Source organism: Teleopsis dalmanni, chromosome 1, assembly GCF_002237135.1.
Source record: "Teleopsis dalmanni isolate 2A chromosome 1, ASM223713v2, whole genome shotgun sequence".
NCBI classification, from domain to species: Eukaryota; Metazoa; Arthropoda; class Insecta; order Diptera; family Diopsidae; genus Teleopsis; species Teleopsis dalmanni.
The window spans coordinates 128,013,554-128,019,240 of NC_051846.1; positions in this window are offsets into that span (position 1 = coordinate 128,013,554).

Sequence of the window (5,687 nt, forward strand, 5' to 3'; positions counted from 1 at the left end):
AAATATAAAAAATGATCAAGCGTAGTAGCGCTGACAACAAATGTTAAAACAAATAAGTCGTGTGTGACTGAATTTAAAAGAATCCAAAGAATATAAATTATAACATAAATAAAATTAATAAAATTAAATGGTGAAATTAAACTCAAGTGTTTTCATAATAGCTAAGGACCTTTTTTAAAAATTAGCTATAAACAAGTGCAACTGAAACATTTCGTCCAAAACTTGAAATAAAGAATTCAACATTTTGGCACACTCGCGTTTTTCCACAAAAATACTCAACATTACTCATACGCACCAAAGTACCCTGAAATCAATTTTCGAAGAAAAACGATACAAAAACTTTTACTTTTTATTTCTGAATTGAGTTTATCATTAAATTCTACATAAAAATGAAACTTTTAAGGACGTTAGTATTCTCAGAAGTATTTTTATTGAATAAATAAATTACAAATTTAAAATTTTTAATGTTCCTGCGGATTACTCTAAGAAAAGCGATGAAGAAGATGACTCGCATTAATTTTAAAAAATCTGCAGGAAAAGTTTAATGGCACAGCAGATAGAACTATGAAAATAAAAATAGTGGGTGTGATACATAATTGGTCTATCCGAAAGGGTCACGACTTACTTCTCAAACGCTACAAAATGTATGACTACTGTTGCTAAAAAACTTACTTCAGAGAAATGAATCTTGGAAGACCCAAATCCAAAAAGCCACCGCTAGGAAAATATATAACCAATAGAATTTTCAATTTTTACGAATGTGAAGAAAACAGTCAAGTAATGCCTGGGAAAAAAATCCGGCGTATCTTTACAAATTGACGGAAAAAGAACACAAATGCAAAAACGGCTCATTCTAAACAATTTGAAGGAGTTGCATACTCTTTTTAAACTCAACCATCCGGATCTTGAATGTGGTTTTTCAAAATTTGCATCATTACGACTAGTTTCATTCAGTTTGTGTGTGCTCCATACACGAAAACGTAAGATTAATGGTAGATGGAACGAATATAAAAGCACTGACTGCATGCAGTAGAAAGCCGATAAATTACTATAAAGATTGCATACAGCGCATGATTTGCAATACTTCACGCACAGAATGTTTACTAGGAACCTGCGCCAAATGTCCTGGAACTGAAAATATCAATGAACAACTTCTGGAGATATTTGATGACAACGTGATTGACACCGTTACATACAAACAATGGGTTCGTGAAGAGAGAAGCACATTAAAAACGTTGACATCACAAATAGACGAATATTTGCAATCTTTAACAGATGGTTTAGAAAAATTGCTGTTGCATTCTTTTATCATCAAAAAACAGACAGAGTTTTTAAATGATAAGAAAAACAACTTAACAAAAACTAAATGCATAGTTTTGTGTGATTTTTCCGAAAATTATGCTTTTGTTGTTCAAAACTCTGTTGAAGGTATTCACTGGAATAATAATCAGGCAATAATTCATATTTTTGCAATATACCACCGTGATGAAAATAAAAAACTACAAATAAAAAATTTCGTCTGCATTTCGGACTGTTTACATCACAACACAACTGCTGTACGTTTGTTCCAGAAATACGCTATAAAATTCATTAAAAAAATTAGTACGGATATTAAAAAAACTATTTAGTTTTCCGATGGATCGGGTTCACAATATAAATATAACAAAAATTGTATTAATTCAACTCATCACAAAGCGGACTTTTGTTTGGAAGCTGAATGGCACTTTTTTCCAACGACACACGGCAAAGGACCATGCGACGGCTTAGCTGGTACCTTAGAGAGGAATGCTGCAAGAGCTAGCCTTCAACGAATAAATAATCCCATCCAAACACCAAAGGAATTATTTAACTGGGCTAAGGAATGTTTACCAAATATTGTGTGCCATTTCTCAACGTTAAAAGACTATGAAGTAGAAGAAAATAAGATTAAACACCGCTTTGAAGCAGCTACATCAGTTAAAGGCACATTAAAATATCACTGCCTTATTCCAAATTCCAAAAAAGTATTAATGGCAAACATATTTTCTTCTTCAGACATTACAGATTATGTATCAATAATGAAATGAGCATTAATAAAATGTAAAAACCATAAAAAACAATATTTTGTTTTTAGCTCCTTACAGTTTCTGTCCTGTAACATTTCTTACCTGTACAGAGTATTTTTCCAACTGTAGCAAAATAACACTTCACCGAAAAAGGTAGGTATAATTATGTGCTGCAGTTTTCTAGGTAGATCGGCTAGTATGAAACTAATTAGCTTTTTAATTCACCTATATAAGAAAAAAGTTTATTAAACGGTTTAATTATGTTAAAATTCATAATTTAAGAACAGAAATGATGCGGAAGTAATTTAAAATGTTATGTTTTATGTATACATTTATTTTAGAAATAAAAAGTAAAAGTTTTTGTATCGCTCTCCTTCGAAAATTGATTTCATGGTACTTTGGTGCGTATGAGTAACGTGAAAGACATCTGATTAATTAATTTTTGTTAATTACTTCTAAAATGAATATCACAGTGGAAATATTTATTTTTGAAGTAGAATTTATATATTAATTTGAATCAAAAATAAAAAAAAAAATTTGTGTGGCATATTCCTTTTTTTTTTTTACTGAAAAATCGTGTGTATGTGTTTGGTGTGATATGAAGGATAAATAAATTTTTAAAAGTACTTCTAATTACAAAATCATCCTGAAATTTTTGGGTTTTATGTAGAATTTTATTATTAATCGAAATCAAAAATATTATATAAGAATATATGTAGTATATTCTTTGAAAATACATTCAATGAAAATGTAGTACGCATGCGCTTGATGTGTTTTGCGGGAGAAAAAAAAAATATTAAAATATTTCAAAAAATAATGGTTTCCTGAAAACTTTTATTTCGTAGTAAAATTTAAAACTGAATCTAAATAAAATATAGAAAACAAAAAATTTAAAAACTAGTTTTAAGAAAAATTTTTTTTTGAAATTTAATGGTTAATATTGGTACTTAAATATTAACAATTTTAGTTGTTTAAACAATTTTGTAAAAGCTCAATTAATTATCTTTAAAACGCTGTAAATTTCAAGTTTCTACCTTTTATAAAACTTGAGATATAGCCATTTGAAAATGTGTCTACGATGCCAATTCTCAAAACCCCATGGGTCCATATCTTCTAGGAAAAAAATCACAAAATTTTTTCCCGAGACACGGGTCTTCTTATTTTGTGAAAGGAGCTCATAAAAAAAAATTCAGCCAAATAGGAAGTGATGAGGTCATTTTTTACCAAAATCCGTCCGGTTTGTAAAAGAATGACCCATATACAAAAAAATTCTTGTCAATACAAAATATGCAATATCTCTTACGAACATATGTATATCCCTTTCAAGTTCTTCTGACACAAGTTTCATAAATAAGTAAAAAAAAATCAAGACCTTCTTTCTGTACATCAAATTTCTGAAATTTTTTTTTTTCTATACAATTTAATTCTTTGTTTTCAAATTTACAACTAGTCATATTGACTAACAAGAGGTTTTTTTTATTACAAGTAAGTTTATCTAAGTCTATCTAGGGTGAGCATATAGATACGAACTAGTCATCTCTTTGCTGGTTGAAACGCCTCAAAAGGTCATTAGGTTTGAAGCGGCATAAGCGTCTGTGAGTGACATCACAAAGTAGCGCTGGAATGGTGCTGTTTAAGTGTTGTCTCAGCCTGTCATAATGTTTTTTAGCAGCCTTCTGAATTTCTTGTTTGACAGTAGGTATTTCAAGGTCACGATGTAGATCAGAATTTCGCAAGTACCACGGAGCGTTAACTGCATCCCTGATTGCTTTGTTTTGAAATCTTTGCATCATATCTATTATATGTTTTTTCGCACAGCCCCAGATTTGGACACCATAGAGCCAGACCGGCTTGAAGACTTGTTTATAGATCATAAGCTTGTTTTGCTGAGATAATTTAGATCTCCTTCCAATAAGCCAAGTTAACTTTTTGTATCTTATTTTTAGCTCATTTAATTTTTTCTTAACGTGTACCTTCCATCTCAGTTTGGCATCTAGACTCATTACCAGATATTTCGCAGAATTTGCAACTGGAATTTTTATGCTATTTAGAAATAATGAAATTTGATTTTCTCTTTTGTTAGTAAAGTCTACATGATTAGATTTTGAACTGTTTACTATCAGCTTCCATTTATTTGTCCATCGTTCAACTTCTTGAAGAGCGATTTGAAGCTTAGTGGTAGACACCTTGTTGTTTAGACCTGTAGCCATTAATACCGTGTCGTCTGCAAAAGTTCCAACAATACATCTTGGGTTCACTGGCAAATCATATGTGTACAGCAGGTACAGCAATGGGCCTAGTATACTCCCCTGAGTACCTTTCGCCAATATACGATTCCAGTAGTTTACAATATTGCTGTGGCAGGATAGTGTTTAACTTATATATCAGGCCAGAGTGCCAGACCCCGTCGAAAGCCTTTGATATATCCAGAAACACAGCTGAACAAGTTTCTTTGTTTTCTAAAGCCTTTTCTATTTCGTGCGTAACTCTGTGTACTTGTTCGATTGTTGCGTGTTTTTTCCGAAATCCAAACTGATGATTTGGGATAAGATTTCTTTGACAAACTACTTTTTCAAGTCTTTTACAAATAAGCTTTTCGAACAGTTTTCCTATGGTTGGCTGGAGAGAGATTGGTCTATATGAAGTTGGAGAATGTTGGTCCTTATCTGGTTTTAGTACCATCACCACTTCAGCAACTTTCCAATAGCTAGGGACATGATTTAATTTTATACTCGCATTAAATATCTGTGCAAGTTTGGCTACTCCTTTTGGAGGTAGCTTTTTCAACACTTCACTAGTTATGAGGTCATATCCTGGTGATTTCTTTAATTTCAATTTTTTGATTTCCCCAGTTACTTCTTTATTTTTTATCCGCAAAATTGCTTCATCATCTATGTTGTTATTTGGCTCTATATGATGGGTTTCTTCTTGATTGAAGGTATATCTTTTTTAATGGAGGATTATGAGTGATCGGTCTTTTATATTTTTTCAAAGCTTTCCAGAGAGAATAGTTAGTTTTGCTATCATATGTCAAGTTTGTAAGATATTTCTTAACATTTTCATTTTTAAAATTACTGATTTCTCTTCTTAATTTTTGAGTGGCATTATTAAGGTTTCTTTTATCTTGTATTAATCGTGATTGTTGCCATTTTTTACGTAGTTTTCTTTTATTATAGACTAGATTTAAAATTTCCACCGGATAGTTTTTATCAAATTGCTTACTATTCTGCTGTGGAGAACTGCGCCATGCCGATTTTTGAATCAAGCTTATAAAGCAATGCGTTTCACTCTCTAGGTCATTTATACTTCGTATTTTGCAGGATAGGTCAATATTTTCATTTATCTGGGCCTTAAAATAATTCCAGTCTGTTAGACGGTTTGTTAGTGTCGGTTTAGGTAGCGTAGATAGAATATTACATCCATAAATAAGAAATATTGGAGAATGGTCAGAATTTAAGTCAATTCCTGCTTTAACTTCAATGTCTCTTTTTTGAATTTTATTTACAATAAAGAAATCCACTTAAAGAGTCTTTACGTTATTTAATTATTAATAAAGAGATTGACACTCCTTTTTTTTTTTTTTTTTTATATTAATTACCCAAAACAAATTCAAAATATACAATTACTGATAAATTATTAAAA